The sequence below is a fragment of the Ischnura elegans genome, chromosome 5 (assembly GCF_921293095.1).
Source record: "Ischnura elegans chromosome 5, ioIscEleg1.1, whole genome shotgun sequence".
In the NCBI taxonomy this organism is placed as follows: Eukaryota; Metazoa; Arthropoda; class Insecta; order Odonata; family Coenagrionidae; genus Ischnura; species Ischnura elegans.
In genome coordinates, this window is record NC_060250.1 from 87,062,987 (window position 1) to 87,086,215 (window position 23,229).

Below are 23,229 nucleotides of genomic sequence, written 5' to 3' on the forward strand. Positions count from 1 at the left end.
TGAAAAGGGGCTCTCCAACCACCGACCAATGAGAAATCAGCAATGAGATATTGACAATCACCGACCAATGAGAGAGCAGCACCTGGATGAAAAGGCCCATATGGTTTTCCATGTTTCATCACCTAGATGAAACACAGATGACCTTGATCTTTCCGAGATGGGTGGTTTATTACCAATTGTTCCATCTGTAATGGATATTGTTGTAGGTATCAGTAATGATACGATATATAGTCGGCCTCGGTGGCGGTGGGGTTAAGTCCTCGCCTGCCAAACCGTAGGTCTAGAATTCAAGAAAATCTTACAAATTTTTTGATTGGCATAAAATTTTATTAGTTTATTGTAAGTATTTCATCTTTTTGGTTACAACATGGTTGGTTTTCATTGCAAAACTATTGGCTTCATTTAGTTATTCGATATTCACAAGTCCGGTATTTGGCAATGATATGGCATAATCATTTGAAATGGCTATAAATCGTAATCATCCTTTTTTCACACATTCTGTCCTGACTGTCAGGATTGGTTTTCAGAGAATTTACGTAATCCGACCTCCGCTTCTAGGCGAGTTTCCGAGTCTTCAAAATTTCAGAACTAATCTGGAAAGTCCCAGTGAACACCGTAATTGGAAGTATCTAGTGATCTTAATTTCCGCTTCAAGCCTCCTTTTATTCAGCTTAGTGAGATCTTTTTTATTTACATCGCAGCTCAGTGAAAATCCCCTGCCTCTATTGCACCTCTTTTAACTCCTGAATGGCCCCAATTTAGAAGTGCGAGGTTGATTTGATTTGCCTTTGTGCGTTTAAGCATGATTTTCATTTCTAAAACTGAAATAATACTTTATTAATTTATCAGAAAAGGGAACCTCTTTTATATTCACGAATGGTGGTTTTTCAAAGGTGTTTGCTTGGATTTGATGAGGTATTATGGGTCGAACGAAATAAAGTATGTTTCCCTTTTAAATAAAACTATTGATTCAGACGCTGAGTTGTCTGAGAGATACAGACATGTTTTGTAAGGGATGAATGAAATTTATGATGAGTTTAGAGAAATGAACACGATTTTTCTCTGTTTTTAACATCTAACGCGATCAAAATTGCGTCTGGTTTGTCCATCTTTCCTTCTTGTACCACTATTTTCTTCCCTGTCGTTATTTTTTCTCCGTTCCTTTTCCTCTGTAATGGCTTAGTTATGTGTGAAATGTTTTGTAAACTTCAGCATGACATTTCATGTCTGCAGCACCTCTCAATTCAACGGTTAAATTGATTTTCCTCAGGGAGCCATCATTCAGAATTTCGAAGTTTCCAAACTCCTTTGTTCTCCGTTCTCTTTCATCTGAAAAAATTCTTTCTCTACTGCTTCATTCTTACTGCCGAGAACACCCTCAGGCCATTGAAATATTTCATTTCAATCCTTTTATCTCTCTTGTTTGTTCTGTCTTGTTTCGAGAGGCCACTCTTGGTGTGCCTCAACGCTTCATTGTGTTACTTTGCCTTTATACACTGCGTCAGATGTGTCAGCGACCATGTTACTTGATATGAAGAGCTACTAGATCTACACATAATGCCTTTTATGTGTCGTAAGTGCGCCTAGCCAAAGAGAGAATGTTTCCGCTGAGCCAGACGAGAGGAGTCAAGGAAACTGGAGAATGTGGTTGTTTCCTTGCGAAGTTAATGAGATCTAACTCAACGCATCTCTTTGCCTTGTTGAAAATTCAAATCACTGCTTTTTGGAAATAATGCCGATATGTTCATATGTGGCTGATGTTCTGAATAGCATAATTAAAATTTTGTGTGTGGAATTTTTCATTGGGTACCTACTTGCCTTGGTAATAAAGTAATTTTTGTTTGGAATATTTAAGAGGAAACAAACCAAATTTAATCATAATTCTCCAAAGTTATCAAAGTAAAATAATTTTTTAATGTATTGCTTCATCTGCGAGAATACAGACTCAGTTTTTATTTGAGTGTGGCATGCGTTTCTATGGTAGTTAAATAAATTAAGGGAAATCACACCCAATAATTTCTAAATACCTTTGGAAAAAGTTTGAGTATTTCGAGAAAAGATGTGTTCTATTTTAACAAATATCTAAGAAATTGTTGATGAATTCTTGCGCGTAGAGAAATTATTACTTTTTGACTATTTTGCCTTCAGCTTATTTACTTAATTTATCCAAACTATTTTTTCGAACCTTTGCCAAAGAGAGCAATGAATCGGTTTAGAACTTGGAACAAATTTGTTCTAGAAAGTTTTAAATGCTATCTAACTATGATGCCATCTAATTTTAATGTCATCCCAAGTGTTTTAAATATTTGTCCTCACTGAATTATCAACCCTAAAGAGGAAAAATATTGTAGTCCTCGCGTAATTTCGTGTTTGTTATTTTTTTCAAAGAGCATGGCGATAAATGAGGTCCCCTGAGAGAAATTTGAATATGTGAAGAACTGTGACCGCTGCTGGCGTGGCGGGCAATTGAATATGCAGATGGAATTGGCAGGTACATACACCATTCGCAGATTTTTCGGTACGAAAGCTTGCACTAAAAAAAATACCGTATCTGCATTTCAAATTCCTTCCCGGGAAACGTTCGCTCGGAAGAAGAAAAAAACGGTTGTACGACCCGCGAGTAAAAAAATAACAGCTTAGAGGAGTTGTAAACCATGTTGGTTGATGCAGTGGGTATGAGTTAGGAAAAAAGTATGAGGAAGTCGACCCGCGCGGAAAAAAGTTACGAAGCGTTTGCGCGGGGAACGACGAAACACAATGTACGAGGTGAACGACGAAAGGATTCAGCCCCGTTCGCAACAGCCTAAGCTAACTTAAGTTTGATGACGTCACCAAGACTTGTAAGGGAAATATACCTTCAATCAAATTTCAGGACGTGTATCAAATACGAATTCAATTTACTAGAGCTTTTGAAAGTTTAAATGAAAAACGATAGACATTACTAACTTCATTGCTACTGATCACTTTCAAGAGAAGCGCTTTTATCAATTATATCTATTTAAAAACCTGCTTTTCTTGTCGAAGTTGTGGCTATTGCAATAAGTAGCTCAAAGCGATTTATCGATACTATCACAATCATTGATCTACACAAATATGCCAATATTCTTCGCGATGACAGAGGATGAAAACCAAATAAATGACAGTGTTGTAGGAGAAACATTATCATCTCCTCTTCTTTGTGAGAAAGTTAAATTTTCGCTTACCATTTATCCCTCATTAGTAATAAAGAATAAAAAGTAAGCTGCAACTCAATTCCTTCCCTGCCTTGTTATATCAACGTTGCCGCTATGGACATATCCGTAATCGTAGTCTCCGAGATGTGCAGTCCGAAACATTCTAATTCCGATTGTCATCTATTTGAAATTAGGTAGACCTGTTGTTGCGTATATCCTAATGATGATACTATGTTTTTTTTTCAATTTAACGTCGGTAGTGTTTGGTTAATACCGTAAATTTCTATGTAATAGTTACCTTAAATATCAAGCAAACTCTATTAATGGCTCATGAAGCGTTTTTTTACCATTTTATCCAATGCATTAGCGCTTCGTTCAAATAAACATGTCGATCGGAATGTTTTTACTTACCATTTTTATGGTTATCTTTTTGGCTCGGGCGTAATAAGGCATCAACGGTTTATATAAAAGAAAATCGGCTATTAAAATAAGATAGTGTTTTAATTGCTTATTTCTCTTGAACTCTGCCATTTGAATACTGCTGGAAGCGACAAAACTTTTTATTGTTTTCTGGTGATAATTTCCAGGAATTCCTTTGTAAATTCTTCCTTTAGTGCATTTTTATTTGAAGTAAAAATTTAATTGCCACATGAAATGAGGCGTGCGACAATATATGGAATGTAAACTTTTTTGAACTCCGTCGTAAGAATACAATTGGATGCACATTTCCTGCACTAAGCTAAGGCCGCCCAAATGAGGTGAGGGAGGTAGTGTTCCGGCCGAAATATCTCGTTCATAACAATCCATTTTTACTGCATTCAAAGTTACACTGCTTCAACTTTGCCAATAGTGCAACTCAAGACGGACTAAGTCCTCAACCCATTCATAATCTCCACAAAGTTCTTCGTCGTCACTGTCCATACTTACGAGTCGTGCGTAGTGGTCGACTTATTTAGTATTCAAATTCGATGTGTAAAACAAGCGTACGTTAAGTTACACCGACTTCGTTGTTAAATCTAACGGCACTATTCTTTAAGTTTTCCTCTCAATTGTTACGCCAAGTGAAGTTGTTGTGAACGATGCTTTCCTAAATGTGGGATGGAAGATGACTGGTGAAGCGGTTTATAGCACTGGAGTCCCCTGCCTCATCCTGCTATCCCTCCTACCTTACGCTTTCTCTCCTTGACAGCTGATTGGAGCCGTGTAAAGGTCAAAGTGAGGAGGGTTGATGGAACGGATGGACGTGTGAAGAATCGGGAGGATGAGTTGAGGAGGGGACGAGTTGGAGAAAGAGGAGGAAGTGCTGAGGCAAGGGTTGACGCTGAAGATACAGGGGATGAGTAAAAGTCACACGCCCTTAATGTCCTCCCTGAAGTATGGCAGTGTGTGTGCGGGGCATATTAGAGGTCGCACTCGAAGCTGGAGGGATAGTTCAGTGGAAGAAAAAGGTGATGTTAATGAGCCTTCATTATGTGGGTTTTTGTGAATATGGATAGGAAATGAAACCGCACAGAAACTCTAAAACAAAAAGTCGACGCATGTACATCTCGTAGGTTTTGACGCAGAATATAATTATTGGGTGGTAAATATTTTGCAATAGTGTGGGCTGCACCTACACTTTATTGTGTATCTATGGAGGTTTTATGTACAACTACACAATAGAGGAGGGGTAATAGAACGGAATAAGGTCGAGAAAGAGGTGATGAAAGTTTTCGGTGACACCATAGATAGCCGAGCACACCTGTGGATGAACCAGAGCGCAAAAATTCTGCCGGGGCAAAATGGCATGCCTTGCCCTAAAATCGCTCGATGATTTTTCAGTGACCGGACTCAAGTATACATTGGATCGTAGATCGAACCAAGGTCAAGGAAATTTCGAAGTGAACAGACAAACTAAGTTCCAAAACAAAATCATAACAGTTTTAGTTAGCGAAATTCATAAATACACAATACTTAATGCAATATAGCTAACAAAAGTCTTAACAAACATTTTGAAAATTACTTGAATTATTTGTACATTCATTAATGGCCATAAAACTGAACTTGGTGACTCCCACAAATTTAATATTAACTACGACTGTTTCCGGCTGTTACTCCATATTATGAACTTCATGAGCAGCCCGAAGACTAGAAGAAGTCCAAACACCTGAATCGTATATAAACTTACTGTCGATGAAGTCACCAATTTTTGTTTCATTACCGATATTACCCCTTCCACCACGTTGAAGTCTCTTATTATAATTTATTTGCATTAATTAACATATCTGAACGCGGCGTACCTTAATTTTTGCGTTTATCATCGAACGATGCTCATCATCAAAACATATTAGTGTTTAAATTTGGATTCAGGCGTCCGTTTTTGTACTGCGTAGCAGTCGCTACGGGACCTCTTTGAAAGGTGAGGGAGAGAGAAAGAAGAGTTGTCAAATCAGGAAATTGGTCGCTGGGTAATGGTTGGTCGGGCATTTGGTTTCGTGGAGAGAGGTGAGTTCAGGTGGGGAGTTTGAGGTAGTGGGAGCGGACGCGAGAGGAGTGGGATGAGACGGAGTCCAGGGGAGGGGAAGCTGGAAGTTTTAGGGTGCTTGCGGTGGGGTGGGTATCCCTGTCGCGCGGGTGGGGTAAAGGACGATTCCGGACGGGAGGAAAGGGGAATATTGGATAAAGGAGCGGCGAAGTGGTGTGGGCGCGGGGAGGGAGGGTAGATGCTGCTACGGGGACGGCGGATTGCGAAGATGATCGATAGAATCGGCTTCACACGGGATTGTGACGGTGGCGCCCACGTGAATCAGAGCCACCTACCGGTTGAGCTGCGAGTGACAGTTTCCTGTGTGGTAAAGAGGGGAAGGAGGGAGGATAGAGGGGGATGGAGGAGGAGGAAAAAGTTTGAAGTCGTCCTTTGTTATTTTTTTTAAAGGGGGGATTTTATTTCCTCTCCGCGAGGTTTTTATTTATAGTTTTTGTTTCCTCCAAAACCTGATAAAGTCCCAGAATTTGTGACGGCACATTTATTCCGCTTCAAGAGATCGCAATGGCGTGTTTAGTCGGATACACGTGCGAGTCAAAGAGGATGGGGTGGTGATCGGCGAACATGGTGGCTGTTAATTTCGTGTCGCTGGAATATATATTTTCCATATTTCGTCTTTGAAACACATCTGGAGTTATATTTATTTTTAAATACTCCGTTCTATTTATAATACACTCTTTTCCTTCTCCTGGAAGGTCTTTGGCCAGACGTTTGCTTTCAGTGATTTATAGGCCTCTTTTGAGACTAATTTTCCATGTGAATTTACTTATAGTTTTTTTCCCTTACAGTTTTACCAAGCAACAGTCCCTTTCAATCACTAGGAAATCATTTCTCGGAAAAGGTTGCTTCATCGTTGTTTAACTCTATTACACTCTCCATTGGCCCAGAATATGCGACTGAAATAGCCATTCTTTGGTCGTATCATAGGCGGAATCAAGCGGAATGATACTTTTATTTTTATAGCGAAATATATATATATACTGCCAAAGCCTCTTAATTTTCATGACGCTGACATAAAAATCGATCTTTTACGATGCTTCATTTTTTGATAGAATTTTTTTTTGCCGGAAGGGTTACCGTAGCAACGTAATCGGGTCGGATCGAGCGCACGCGATTACGGTTTGCGTAAGACTCATGGTATCCGACATTTTGCGAAACGGAACATTTGGGTGCCCAATCGCTACTTCAACATAATTTATTTTTCTCTGTTTATCGACGAAACTAGTACCCGGTTATGACATCGGTTACAAAAGTTGAGGAACGAAGCGTGATGGAGTGGAATTTTTCCATATGGAAATAATTTTGCACGATTGCAATTGCAATTTTCCACGATTTTAAACTTTTATTCAGACCTACATAGGTTTCGATTTTACTACATCATGTTCAAGTCACAACATTTTTTTGTACCTTCAAGATGATTTACTGACATGGAAACCTAGGTCGGAATAAAAGTTTATAATCGTGGAAAATGTCAAGTTCTTATTTCAATAAGTTCTTTTATTCGTATTTTATGGTTATTTTTTTCTTTAAATACAATTAATACCGTAGAAATGTCATAGGTTGGTACTCTTCGAAGGCATCGCAACGTGGATCTTATGTTATGTTAATAAATCATTTAATAATGACGTTAACGGTTGCGTGTGTTGGGCTTGTAATTGCTCCTGACTGATTGAATTCGCCTATTGGAAGTCATTTCACTTAATGCTACTTTTTTTTTACCGAATGAAACATAATTCAGTTCATTTCCTGCAACCGGGGAAATTTAACTTGCTGAATGACTTCATTATTCGCCGATGTGCCTCGAAAAGGCCTCCACGAAGAATTTAAAATTGATTATTTTGCCTTTCTACCATTTTATCTTTCCAATCGACAGATGTTAAAATAAATTTTTAAATTAAAATATCCTTGATATTCTACGACATAACCTATTGACCATGCATAAAATGGTCTTTGATCATTTCTACTTACCATATGCATCATTTACCGAATCGCAATAATTAGGGATGTTAAGAGCATAAAAATAGTAAAGAAAGCTCTCGTACTGTACGCAATTTTTAAGGATAATCGTCTCTCTCTCGAACAGCTTGTAATAATTAAACTGTTCACGGGTTGAGGAAGAAGGACACTTTTTGTTGTAAATTTACCAGTGGTGAGAATTTTTTTACTTTTATTTACCTTAAAACGGAATTACATTTATAATTTTTATGACTTTCGCCGTTATCGTAGTGTTTTGAAGTAATTTTCAGGAACAAATTATATATTTTAATAATGCCAAGGAAATACCATTATATTTTTATTTTAGGCTCATATTGTTTCTGACTATTCACGCGAAATTGAAATTGTACTTCTATGCTTTCCAGACCTCATTGATGGTGGAGTGAAGTAATCCCCTGCTAAAAAAGTGGCGCATTTGCTTCCCATAGCGATGGTTTTCCGCCACTCATGACATAGCTCTGCGTATTTTCTCTTCAAGTTTGAAAATGGTTAGGTGCTTAAAATATCGATCATTTCAGCTTTCTGTATTACGTTATTATGATCATTGAAATCCGTTCTTGAGGATACCGTATTCTCAGCTTAAAATTACGCATCACCTAGCCTCGACCAGTCGTCTATTGTTATTATTGATACCATATTTCTCGTTAAAAACTAAATTTAACGCTTAAAAATGTATAATTTACGTATTAGGGTAGAACCTTGAACCCATCAATTGTTTGTATCTCAAACTTTAAAAATATTAAATTTGAGAAGTTCTTGAAATAAAATTTTCAAATTTGTGATACAGACAAATGTTAACAAAGTTCTAAATATTTTTCCTGAAAATTTCAAGACGACTGCCAAGCGTATGAAATTGTTTCGGGCTTGAAGTGGAGGAAATAAATTATATCCATGATTAAATATAAAAAAAAACAATGGTAAGCTCCACATTTTAATATACAATTCGACCACCGACCACGGTTTTGACATTCTACGTTATTTTAACTTTGAACATGACATGAAGTGTTGGAACCATATTGAGAAGTGGAGTCGTATATTAAAGTGAGGAAATTCCCATCTGTTGCTTATATTTCAACATGGATACGACTGACTAAGCTTTTAATAATGAATACGCAACAAAAATATGTCAGGAGTAACGCATATTCTCATTATGAATGTGTGGGATATGGGAATGGTTGATCACTCTTGTAATATCTTTGCGTTAAACATATGTTATTATAAATTCCATTGCTTTCTCATGGATTTTGATTCGTGCAGCCGCATTATTCGTGATCATCGGTCAGCGTCCAGCATCCGCCCGATGAGGGATTCTGCGAGGGTCGCATTCCGTGTCTATTTGCAGTGCGTCTCTGTCACGAAGGCCAAAATTTTCCCCTCACCCATCTCCCATTGCACCGAAGGGAATCTCTCTTCCACGGTCGTCAGTCCGACGTGGGTCCACTCGCTGACCTTTCCCTTCTTCAATCCCACGAGTGACACCAGGGATCTCATTTAGAATTTTCCGTCCGTCTCCAATTTAAGCCTGGGCCCCAGTAACTTAACTTGACATAACTTCATAGTTAAATGGCAAATGGTTTCAATTCAGACGTATGTATTACGGGCCGATCTGGTGTCAGCATAGCTGTACTGGTGTCGGAGAGCGTGGTGGTTTTATGAGTGGAGTTTGGCCGCCGACCTAGGGTCAAATCCCGGGTGAAGCCTTCGGCCTGTAACAAAACCCTCAACGGGTGAGGTGGACGAGGTAAAGGAACTGATCGTCCTACACTAATGAATAAAATCTACACAACTGTGGCTTAATCTGGTTTGAGCTCTGCCCTCAACCATCAAAACTAACCTTTTTGTTGGTTGAGTGAGTGATGGAGGTGCCTTGAGTAAACACCTAATTTAGTGTTCTAATGAAATCGAATACCTATCGAGGAGAGTTTTTATGCTGACTTAACTTAGCGTAAAAGTGAGTTGAAAACTGGAGAAGAGTAGCTGTCGGTTCATAGCAACTTTAAGTGATGTAACTGGAATAGCCTTTTCATAATGAAGTTTGAAACCTCGAATTTCTCTTATATATCGCCCTTAGCGAGTTATACAGGTATGGCGAGTTATACCCTGTATGGTATTGCTTTTTGGTAGCTAAAACTATCGAGGCATAACTTGAATAGGATCCGACGATACCTTGTAGAATAAATATAGCACCCTGAAATCATTAACAGTGAATTACCCTACGCTCTTTATTGGATAACTGACCGGCTTCGACATACTAGTGTCATTTACCGGGTACCATGATCTCTTGCCATTGTACCGTGAAAATGACACCTTAATATCATTTTGTCGTGTCGCGAGGTGACCGAGATAGACATTGCACTCAAAAAATGACACGGAAATTTGGAAACCGAGTTTCCTGTAAAGTGTGCGAAATATTGCATTGTTAATGATATCAATATGTGTTTCGAAATTTGATGTGCTTGAGGATTAAAGCCCCGTTCACAACGGATTAGCTGGACGTAACTGGACTCAGTATGAACCAGATCATTTAGTGATATGTTCCTTCAATCACAACCCAAACTGCGCATCAATCCCGTAGTTTCAGTCGATAGTTATCTTTTCTCTCGACAGGCAAAATTTTCTTCCCCGGCACTGCTTTATTTAAGAGAAAATTGAGCTTTTCTCGAATAATGACCACATTAAGTAAATTTACGCCATTCAGATTTATTGTGAAACGACAGACTTTCGTTTTGGGTTTCCGATTCTATTTTTGCGCCGAGTTACGCCACGCTGAGTCGATATGAAGGAGGCTTTATTCTGCCCCGAGGCATAGAGTTAGGCGGTCGCATTTTTCTTTCCCCGCCATGGCTCCACCCTCGAAAACCTTCACCGCATAATCCTCATCAAGCAGACCTCGGGAGGTGGTGAATCCTCCTACCCTACCCATACAACTCTCGTCTTTGCCATTTCCCTTGGGATCCAGCGGGAAATATTCCCTCCTTTTCTTTGTGAGATTGCCTACAGCCTTTCAGTTTCCCCAGCGCAGATATGTTCCCCTGATAAAAAAGTAATTCGTTCCGCCAAACCTTGTGTTTATTCTCTCTTCGTCGTGATCGTAGGGAAAGTTGGTCATAACTTTTGCGGTTCGCGTTTTGTGAATGAAATTACTTCGTCCAACAGTCGGTGTTTTTCCATATAATGCCAGAGGCATCTACCAGATTCTTGCGAGCAAACATCCGTGCTCATTCTGTGAATATACAGGGTGAATACATCCAAACTTTGATAAAACACAAGTCATTGGATAAAAAATGTGCGGAGCGGTCATTTTTTTGTGAAGGAGGAGAAAGATGTGTAGTAATAATTATTTATTAGATTTTCGGTTCACTTGAGGAGAAAGATTCTTCGTTTTTTTTATCCCTACTAATAATACCTACTTAAGAAAAAATTCGGTAAAATGCGGCATTTGATATAGACATAAAAAATAATTGCATAATATTTTTACAAAGGCAGTTTTGTTCTTACTTATGAGCTCACTTTCTTAGTAAAGTTATAACAAAATTTAGATGAAGCCTCGGGCCTAAAATTTAATTTTGAATGTTTACAACATTGATTTTTAATGACTCAAAGAAACCCAGGGAATTTCTGAGTAACTTAGTAAAACAGTCGAAAAAATGACGTGCTTTTAATAGTTATGACTGAAGGCGGCTAAGTTACTACTTCAGATATCGGCCTCATTGCTTAAATCTTGTTGTCCATTGACAATCATTGTTAGCTGGCTAGATTCTTTGGTTCGTATCCTAAACGAAGTATATATGTCGTATTTTTCTTTTGGTAAAGGATGAGATAGCATGGTGTACTATGAGGTGAGGCTTGGAACCAATCTAGTCCATTCTAGTAGGTCAATAGTTGCTTGGAACGTAATAATAATATTTTATGCTACTTTTTTTCAATTCTAATTCGCTCTCATTAAAATAAATATTTAGCAATATAGTTACAAAAACTAGGTTTTATTCACACATTGTGATTAATAATAATTAAGTTAATTCGCGAGATAAATTCGATCAGAAGCGTGTTGGTTGTGCTTTCAGTAAAATTTGGGTGTGTTTTCAATTGCGCTTTAAACAACTTTCCTCACGGGAAATGCCGACCGTACTATTTTATTCCTTTTCAAACAATTTCTTTTTCTTCTCAGTAGCATTTCGGGTCAGTTTTTTTTATTTCATACTCTCTGCAAGTGAGAAATATTCAGTATTAATTTACTTAATGCTAGTCAAAGTGTTTTTGATGCTAATTTTCATGAGAATTATAATAATTATCGTCAAGCTTAATCGTATTTGATCTTCTCTGTTTCAGTGGCCCATCTATTGCTCTAAATTTTGCCTGTTTCTAAGGGCCAATTCATATTTTTTCAAAGAATCAGTTTACCGCGACAAACTCACAAGAGCGGAGAAATATTGTAATACAAATATAGCATGTTTTGAATCCAAAACATTCGTGTTCGTGACTCAGTACAATTTTTCTCTCCTCCGAATATAAATGCAAATTAGCCGATACAAAAATCAAGGTATAAATTATAAACCGTGAAAACATTGTAGATAAGATTTATTTTAGTGTATTTATTGGAAATAGATCCTGATACAAAGCTTCATTTGTGTATTTTGTTAGAAACGAGTAATAGATACGTGGAAATAAAATGGCTGCCTAGTAATACCTAGGACGTAAATTTTCGATTTTATATTCAATCTGTCATCAGGAATCAATGCAATTACCTACTTGGAAGACTAGTAATTCTGAATTTAATTCGTTTATGTTACAGGAGGGAGATAATTTTAGTCATACCATACTGCCTAGTAATACCTAGGACGTAAATTTTCGATTTTATATTCAATCTGTCATCAGGAATCAATGCAATTACCTACTTGGAAGACTAGTAATTCTGAATTTAATTCGTTTTTGTTACAGGAGGGAGATAATTTTAGTCATACCAGATTAATTTTTAACTCCATATGAATTTATTCAATTTTATGCGATTTTTAAGTTTCATCTTTTGAGTTACGAGCGCCTTAAATGAATATATGGTCCTTATTTATGGGGTTCTTTCCTATCCCTACCTCCACCTCTTGAAATATCTATTTTGAGCATTCTTTTAATAATGTATGTACCAACGGCCTATAAATAATGCTAAGTTTGCTTAAAATAAAAAAATAACATTTGTCAGAAGAACTTGAAATATCCTCCATAAAAATTCTCCTCGCGGAGATATTTTCATGACCCTATTCACGTATGGGCCGCTTGGACGTGACCGGTCTTTTCTGTGAATTTTCTCGGGGCAGGGGGCGTGACTATTGAGTGAGGGTAAGGGATTAGCTTCAGGAAATGGTTTGATAAGTGGCTTCCAACCAAAAAGGTCAAAGGCAGGAAGATAAACTGGTTGAAACCATGCATGTGACATTGGCAGTGGCAGGAAATCGATATCCTGTGTGATCAAATTCGTTGTTTGTGTTTCTCTGCCTGTATTATTACTGTGTAGCTCATTGGACGGCGGTAGTAAAATCCATTTAATTTATCGCCATTGTTCATTAATAGTGAATAATAACGTTTTCCAAGCGATACTTATTGCTTATTATTCAAGAAAATTACCGCGAAATAACTACAATACCGCTAATAACCACAATTGCGCACCCCGGTGAAAGTTAATTTTTCCATTGAGGAATTTTCACACTTTATTTATAGATTGTGTTTTTTTTGTGTAACCACTATTTGTAAGAGTGCGATATCATGTCAACGATTCCTAGTCCTGAAATTTTCTCTTTTATGCCGAGAGCCTAACTGGAATATCATCATCTCTCGACATTGTTTAAATAATTCCCCAACAATAACCGATATCCTTCACACGCAGGAGTAGGGAATTGTATCGATTGGCTTAAAGCACTGAAATATAAAGATAGTCGATTACTGTGATTATTATAAAGAAACATTTTTGCTACCAACTGCAATTTTGACGATTGGTGACTGCGATATCTTGACGAAGTTTGAAATCCATCACAAGTTTGTTTTTCTCAATGAGTATCACTGCCTGATTAACGCTGTCCCATCGATTTTCTTTCATGGGTCTTAAATAGAACGCTGTTTATTACCAATGTGCGGTTAGCAATCTAGATTTGATTTCATGTTAATGATAATGATAGGGCTAAAGCGCAGCGAGCAGGATTGCACTGTCGCTATTTTGCACTCAATATTTATGGTAGTTAATTTATCTTTTTGTTTTCTCCACTAAAATTTGTTTCTTTTTGGAAAGAGGTACGTAATTATGGGAAAATTAATGCACTCTGCTTGTTATAAGACACGCAGTACAGAGCAGTCTTGGAGTATGGTAATAATGGCATCGTAATATGAAGTTCGCACGTTCGTTCATTTTATGAAGTTCGTGTTCGTTCACTCCCATTTTTGAGCTTCAAATTCATTTCATAATAAGACTTTGGAGAATAGTGAAATATAAGTTGGCTGGTGAATAATGAACTATTTGGGACCTAAAGATGGGCTGAGAGAATTAATGCGAAAGCATTATCGGTTCAAAACTTCTATCGTTTAGTTTCAAAATGTTTCAGTCCTATACAAAGGATGACCCTAACCACTAAATATGACTTTCACGTACTTCTAAGGCATGAAGAGCTGTTTTCTCTAAAAATACTTTTTAAATTCCGTAAAGTAAAAAGTTTATCTTTAAATTCCGTCACTTACAAAATTTTAAATTAGAATCTCAACTTTGCAAGCCAGAGCCGTGCATCATTTCGGTAAAAATGTATCTCGGCGGGGTTATTTCTATTTAAGAATAATTTTCCATTTGGCTGGAACCAATAATTGCTAATTATACGATAAGTAGCCTTAAAAGAGACGTTATACATGTGGCACTCCCTTTCATTTTCTTCATGATATATAGAGTAAATTTCGTGACGACTTCCTGAATCATGACGACTTCCTGAAAATCAATTTTCTTAATTTTTCCCCTTTTTAATTTCGCTCTTTTTTGTCCGAAATACATCAGCTCCCTCAATATTATCCTCCAAATTAGTTTTAAATCTTTCGTATTTTAAATCTCTCAATTCTGATTGCCTTCCATTTATCTCCTCACCATTTATTATATCATGATGGCTTGATATATTTCCGTATTTCAGAAACTTTTTAACACCGTATTCCCTTTTTTAAAGTTAACCCTTGAATTCAACATGGAAATCTTCGATGTTAATTTTCTTAACCTTGCACATTATCCTCTCAACTAATCCCATCAAGTATTATCGTTACCTTCCATGTAATTTCTTTCTGATTTGGTGTATGACTCTGTTTCACCTCCTCATGTGATTGGTGATTGATATTCACCTCTTAATTATTGTCTCCGAGCAACCAGGAGTTTGATGTTCTTATTGCAGCTTCATTTGAAATTTTCCAAAGAGTTCCTTAATGCAACGACTAAAACTCAAACCCTTCTCCAGGGAACTCCATATCTATATCCCATATCTATTTACCCCTTCTCGTTATCTTATCTCTTTCATCTCTCTAATTTTAACTAAGCTTTACAGAAAATGTCTCTTGGAAGTAAGAAATATGGCGCATTTCGGGCCAATAATTGCCTCCTTCATCTTAGGTTGCTTTTCCCGAAAAGGGGATAAGGAATCAAAGGAAGCGGGGAGTGACTTTCTCCCAGAAGGCATTAATTGGGTAGGTTTATAAATAGAAGAGACCGTGAAGGTGAGTAGGAGTTTGGTGGCCTTATTTTTTGTTACCTTTGCTTCGCATGGAAGGCAGTTAAGTCGACTCGACCAGCCCATGCAAAGAGCTCGTAACTTTCCGTTTTCTGTTTGCTTTGAGCATGATATCGCTCTTCCTCCCCCGCGGTCATTACTGCTCGGAAAGGTCAGGGAGACGATTTCTGTGATTGACAGATGAGAGGGTAAAGAAGACAGGAATGGTCAACGAGAATATATTTTTGACTAATTGCTAATTATACGATAAGTAGCCTTAAAAGAGACGTTATACATGTGGCACTCCCTTTCATTTTCTTCATGATATATAGAGTAAATTTCGTGACGACTTCCTGAATCATGACGACTTCCTGAAAATCAATTTTCTTAATTTTTCCCCTTTTTAATTTCGCTCTTTTTTGTCCGAAATTGTAACGAAAATACTAGGCAATGGCGTTGAGTCGCTTATTCTTTCAATTATGCTCACTTGTTTTCAGCCAATTTTATTTCTTTAATGTTTACCGGTTTTCAAATTTCATTAAATTCTAAATTGTGACATTATATAATTAGGATTATTTAAACGGTAAAAATGCCATGGTAAATCGGGAACCTGGATACCGTAGTGGTCTTCGCAGTGGTGCGGAAAGTCAACCGTTGTTCGAATTCCGGTGCAGAAATTCTCGTGGTAATTCATGTAAATTCTTTAAACGCTTGATCGCGTGAGGCCCATAATCTGGACAACATTAATGACTGTCATAACTGTAGTTTAACGTGCATAAGGGTCTTTGAGAAGGATTTTCATTTACCAGATATATTGATAAACCCTTCAGTAGTTTATTTCGATTGAAAATTCTATTTCAATTAAATTCTCTCGAAAAAGAGTAATAACCAGGATTTTGAGAAATAATTTTTATTACTAATTCTCTTGATAACGTTTTCCTTTCCGATTGTAATACTGACGTTGTCCTTGACTTTTGGTCACTACGCATCCACCTTAGACACTGTATGTATCTACTCTGAGAGCCTAACCAGCGTTAGGTGAGAGTATTGGTGATAAACGATGCTGTCCATATAGTTACATTCATTTCGCTCTGCATTATTTTATTTCTCTTTGCCGAAGAACATGTTATTTTACCACTGACACAAATATTGTAATGTTGGCTGTTAAACACTCACTCCACATGTAATTTAACGAGTGATGAATTGTTATAGCTCTTTAATTACTTGAATGACTGTATCACGGGACAGTTAATAGTCTAAGGCGTCTAAGTGTACACTATCGTGTCCATGTCAGAGAGGACCCCTCCAAATTTCCTCGAGGCCTAACGGTCCATTTCCCGTGCGAATTCTCCTTCTTTCCCTCGCACTCCACGTGCTTCGAGTCCTTCAATTCTCACTTTGCCTCCACTCAGACACACACACCCACAACCTTCTGAAGTGCCAACATTTTTAGCCCCTCTCGCCGAGTGGTATTCGTTTACTGTGAGCGTTGGGGTGCGTTCAGTCCTTGGAGAGTGCAGAAAAGCCATTCATGAAAAAAAATAATTATAACGGTCTGGAACGTCTGGGGAAGCCGACACCACAATCACGGAATCTGCCAGAAATTCCACAGGAGTGGATGTCGCCTTCCATTGCCCGTACACTCTTGTTTGTTCAGCTCTCCCCTGGTCTGAATCGGGTCTACCTCTGACGTCAAAGCTCGGCCTATGACGTCGCGTCCCCTTCATTCGGCCAAGGCGTCCGAAAAGGAGAGAAAAAAAGGAAACAAAAGCGTCCAGAAATTTTTGTGGTTTTCGCTTAAGGGAGATGTGAATGGTCTTCTGTTCCGCCGTCTTCTTAATAGACTCGGTTTTTCTAGACGCGAACGTTGGCGGGGTCGTGGAGAATGAACCTGACTAGATAAGGTCATGCTTGGGTGAATGGTTAAAATGGTCGCGGGTCGTGGAAGGGAAAAGGTGAGGTGCCTGAGGGTTTCGCGCCGTGGGTGGGTGATGAAGCGGTTGATACGGGGAGGAGTATCTTTTCAAGGGGTCGGAAAAAAAGAAGAAAATAAAATGTGGCTTGGTTCTTGGCGTCCCCGCTTCATGCTTTGACGTCGCCACCGTCGACCCAAGCGCACCAGAGCATTCAAACATGCCTAATAACGATTCTTTTTTTCTTTGCTCATCTAGGAGGACTACAAAGGGTTTTCGTGGAGTTTTGACGTAGACTCGCGTTTTTATTTTACTGAAGTCATTATCCCGTGGAATGGAGTTGGAACGGTCATCCCTTGCATCGCGTGTGTAAAAATAGACGAGCGGGCCTGGAATATTTAGTTTCAGTTGAATCAGGATCATGGTCAAGGGTCGCTTTTAAAAATAGATTATTGACTCAATAAATCCATAATCATCTTCGACCTCAGGCGCCGGTTTAGTGGAACCATGGCGTGCCGAATATTTTCGGTGACCGACATTATTTCCCTCCATCCACTAGCGACCTCATGTATGTCTCATCTCATGAATTTTTTGGAATTACTAGGCTTTATTTTCACTACCCGTTACTTTGGTTTTTCTTCGTGAATTATAAGTGCAGTGAGAGATTTTTATCTGGTTTCAAATTTTTTGTAGCCGATGTAATCTATTTGAAAAGTTTTATTTTGTACCACCGAATGGGAATACTAGAAGTCTCCAACAATAAATTGAAATAAATAAACTTCTTTCAATATTATTGATACAAATTATGCCATTAGATTACATGTTGAATTTAACTCAATGATATGAACTGAATGGAAAAGTGATTATGGGAGAGAAAACTCTGGAATTAGTTGCTTAAAATATGAGTTTTCGGAATGTGTTTGGTAACTTACGACGATATCTGACCTTATTTGACCATGTGCCACTGGATAAAAGAATCCCTGAAAAATCAAAAGGATTCTTAAATAGGGCTGAAATTTCAGAGAAAATTTTTTATGCTCGAGCACGAACGCTAATGGTAAAGAAAAGAATTATTATTTATTTGGTTCTCATGTGTATTTCAGGAATACAATTTTATTCTTTTCTTGAGCCTGAAATCCGCTATTAATTAAGTCGCTTCTCTTTGAAATGCCGACATTAAATTAGGTTTCATCATAAATTTATTTCAATGTTAATTCTTGGATCATAATAATCGAAATGAAAAGTTGAAGACTTTTCAAGGCTTTTTAAAGTCATATGTATTTGTAATGGCAAAGCTTCGTATCCCGATGAAATTCTTGAACGTTTATAGATTGCGCACATTAAGATGCATAAAAGTGAAATATTTTTCTCGGCGATTGACTAAGTAGCTGTAGCATAGTTCTGAGTACATTGACAGATAGCCGTTTCTCTTCAGACTTTCTATCCAACGGTCGCTCGTTTAATGGTTCCACTTCAGTTCTTGCATCTTCCCAGAGAAAATCGTACGTATAATGACTTCTTCGGTTAGATCAAAATATAAGCAAAATTTCTAACCTTGATATTTTCTCGACCCACATCCAATAGTTACTAGGTTTCTTCACTACATCACTCAAGTTATCAGTGTAAAAAGGAGTGTCGTATGCATGAGTTGAAATTTGCTATTAAGTGAAGAATGAATTTTCTGGTTGACATTTACTGTGAGGATTAATCACTTTCGTTGAAATGCTGAGTCAGACTTCCTAATAGCTCCACGGTTGTCAGTAATGGATCCTTTCGGTTATATTCAAGTTATGTTTGAAAGTGATGAGAGAAAATACAGAAAGCTTCTTATATTTACTGTTAAATTCACCATCGTTATATATTTTCATCGACGGTTAAAATAATCTAAAAAAAGTCGTTTTATTGTTCACTCGTTTCCTTATTTATTAGTCCTAAGTTTAGTGCCTTTGTTTTTTAATACACGAGAATTACTGCGATGGAATTAGAAGAAAGATCCTAAATAAATTTGGTTATTGTGTGTTATCTGTGTTTGCGTATTTTTTTTACAACACATATTACTTATCTTTAATAATCAAGGTTTAAAAAGTACATCGTGAGGAGAATGTAGATGACTAAATTTACCTTTTAGAAGGTTGATAAGATGCGTCACAAACAACGTGCGAAGAACCATTTGCCATTGCTTGGTACGTTTATTACACTTGCTTTCTCTGAAATATTACAAGGGCAAGGGATGAATAGGCTGTGCAGAAGGAACGAAGGGAGATGGAGCAAAGATGAATATAGAAATGAGAGATGTTGGAAGATATTTTTTGCTGGGAATGATATCGGAAGGCCGAAGGCAGAATTTTTCATTTCGCTGCATCAAAAGAACAGGATCATCATCACTGTGGCCCATAGTCTGGTTTAGGAGGCTTTACAATAAGGGAGCTAAAAGTCCCTGTGATGCCGATACCCGATCATATTAATTACTGCCCCTTCAATCGTACCAATTGTTTTGTCATTCATGATTTGGTTGTATAATGCTTATGTGATTACAACGGTACCACATAAATGTAATACGCTGGATGGGGCATCATTTTAGTTAATCATTAATTTAATGTAAATTTGAGGATCAAAAATTTTTAGAATTCCTTGGCAAGGCTCGTAGTTCAGAAATTATTGAAATGATGGATAATTTCTATTTCTGAATGTTGCTTAAAAACTAACGATTGAGAATTACTTTTATGAAATTAATCACTTAATATCTTAATTGATTACTGAGGGAGGTCATTGCGTATATTTTCTTCTCTGCAGTTACTTCAAATATACATATTTAAGTCACTTTGTATTTCTTTTTCCTTTGTGCACTTGGCTTGAGAGGGAATTATTCCAACTCCATAAAAGCACAAGAGATTTTATAGGACGCAATCCTCCAACTCCAACGGTCGTATTTTGTCTTTATTGCGTCCAATTACATTTACGAAGCATTATCCGAGGATTCTTACAGCGCATTACGATGCATTTGACGCATTACTTATTTAAAAAAATATCATATTGATGCTTCTCAACTATAAAAATTTGAAGTATAAGGTAGTAATGATATAACATTTTCAAGCTTGAGAAACAGTGAAATGCCAACAATTGTTTACTTCATATTTAGACTTAGTCTTTAAATGTTCAAGACGATGACTTAAATTATAACAAAGACGTTTCGTTTCGAAGAAAGACCTACCGATCAGGAGTGATCCGTCCTCTTAAATAGTATTCAGTTTAATCACTCACCATCGTGATATTTAATTCTAGCTTAGGCACATTCTAATTTCAGCTTATCATATATTGATATAATTTTTTATGTTCAAAGCGATTGTATAGCATTACAGGCATGTAGATGCGGAGGTGGGATTCCAACCCAACACCACCAACAAAGCCCAACCAACATCTGCTGGATGGGATTTTCCGAGAACTACCGTCAGCTTACACTTATGCGGAAAGAAGGGCCTCGTTAATTCACTCGGAGTCTTCACCCCGAAGATTCCTCCGCGCTTACTCAAGGTTTCGCATCCTTTTCAATGGAATATTCCTCGCTTTTATTATTTCCGTCCCCTTTTTTTCTCTCCCTCGCCCTTGAATTCCAACCTTCGCCGTCCCGGCAGTCATCATGAGTGACCTACATAGCAACCTGTTGTCCTCCATTCCCCCTCTCCCCCCCCCCCTCGTTCGACGTGTCCCTAAAGGGAATGGTGGGATGAGGTAAGGGTTTTGTGTGCTCTCGCGGCTAAAAGGCGCCCCACAACCCCCTCCACCCCTCCGAATGCTCTCCTGCCCCTCTTCAACCCTCCCCATTTTTCTCGCACCGCTCCACTTTGCAAGAAGGGAGGCCTGCGTGCGTCCCCTTCGTCGTCTTCCCTGGTGACACTAGACACACCTCCTCTTGTCTCCTCTTTTGCCCCGCTCAGCATTGGAGCGCCTTTCCCCTTAATACCTTCGCCCTCTGATGCTCCTTTCGCCCCGTGCCTTACGAGACATAGGATCCGCCACGTCAAGAGAACGCCGCCGCCCGCCTCCTAGCTCATGTGTACGTTGTTTATCGCAGGTCCTGCACCCGTGACAAGCACATGTTTGCGGAAGATATCCCGGGATGTTCCTCGCATTATGTCATTCGTAACATTGGTGCAATTCAAGTATTTTGCTTTATACTCGTAATTAATTAAACCTTTGGGCTGAAGGAAATTTGGTGAGGCCGCATTACAGGTGTGTTGGTTGCGTAGCCGGGGTCCTTCCAATAGTGACCCGACCATAATTAAAAGTTATATCTCGGAAGGGTCGGAAGATAAAGCTAGGAATGCCCACGCCCCTCGACTGACCCTCCACGATGCGTTTTCACCATACTCTATTCAAGTAAATATTGTTCATAGTTGATGTTCACCTTGAACTAGTTAGGTCTTGCCCGACTTCCTAAGCGGTCCATTCAAGGTTAATGGTATCCCTGTGGGGACTACTAACGCTGGGATACCAAGAAGGTGATAGGCGGTTGGCGGCCTTCCTCTTGCTTGTGAGAACCAACCCAAGACGCAGTAGGAGGAACCTCCTCCCCTGACCTTCTTGGCGGTTGAACTTCGGTAGACTGAAAATTATCTTCGTAATCATTCTTCCTCTAGGCCTTGTCTATGTTCCTAAGAAATAAAAGTATTGTAAATATCATTGCAGTCATCTTAACTACACCTTATAGGCGCTGTAACGTGGCCAGATTTTCTATAAGCCTCTGTTTACGCGGTAGGGCTGATGAGGTAACAATATTAATTTTGAGTTAATTTCTTATTTTTCGCATTATTTGTTTATTAAATTCTTTTAATAGCGTGATTGTAATTTGGCCACCAATAACACTAAAATCGTTCCCATTTCACATATGTGTCTTGAGAACTTCAAGCAATATTCATCTGTTTTCATTATGCCGATTACATAACAGTCCGCGTACATACATAATGAACAAAGATGGCCGGATATCTACGAGTGTACAACCATTCGGGGATATAAGACGCAAGTATATCATATGACGTCAATTGATTCGGTGGCCTACGAATAAACCTTGTTCGAAGTTGCACCACGATGCTCCGTCTTAATTTATATTAAAGTTTAAGTAGACACGGCTTAACTGAACGGATTGTTAGGTTTTCAATATCTACTCACCCGGCTGTAAAGCTAACGCAGCGAGTTCTAGATTTGAACGCCGCCACTTTATTGCCTCCCTGCAGTTTTTTATATTTTTTCACTGGTCGTCTATAGTTGAGAATCGGAAAGTACAATCCAATTAATCAAGGTCTCTGAACCGTATGGTAATGATGATGAAGATAACGGGCATGACTATAGAGCCATAGATTTCATGTAGATTTAGTTAGTACTGGCAGTGGCGCAGTGAGGGGGGTTTTGGGGCATAAAACCCCCCCAGAGCTCAGAGGAATTTTTAAGTTTAATCTATTTTACTTAATTGGATCACTATTACTCACACAATAGTGTTAGGATTTATCAAATATCCTTTAGAAAGCCGCAAAACCCGCCATTTTGAACCATTATTCTTCAATTTTTTTCTGGAGGAAGGCCCCCTCCACTCCTGCTTACCCTGGTGGGTATGGAATACTCCCACACTCGTAAATATTAGCTGCGCCTGAAACCCCCCTAGCCTTAATTCCTAGCTGCGCCCCTGAGTACTGGCATGCCACCCGGCGTTGCTCGGGAAGGATGGTATCCCGAGAAGTGGGAAACTTATAACTTGGATTTCATTTTAGATTTCATTTGGATCAGGGTTGGGCACGAATCACCTAATATTGATTCGAGTCGCGAATCACGAATCATGGAAGAAATTAGATTCGACGCACGAATCACGATTCACGCCTGGAAATTTGATTCAAATCTCGAATCATGAATCATGTGAT

At 38.4% G+C, this 23,229-nt stretch overlaps 1 protein-coding gene across 1 annotated transcript in view; it reads left to right on the forward strand.

Moving 5' to 3' along the window:
- LOC124159199 overlaps positions 1–23,229 on the forward strand; it is a 224,783-nt gene that overhangs the window by 69,668 nt on the left and 131,886 nt on the right. The window lies entirely within an intron of this gene.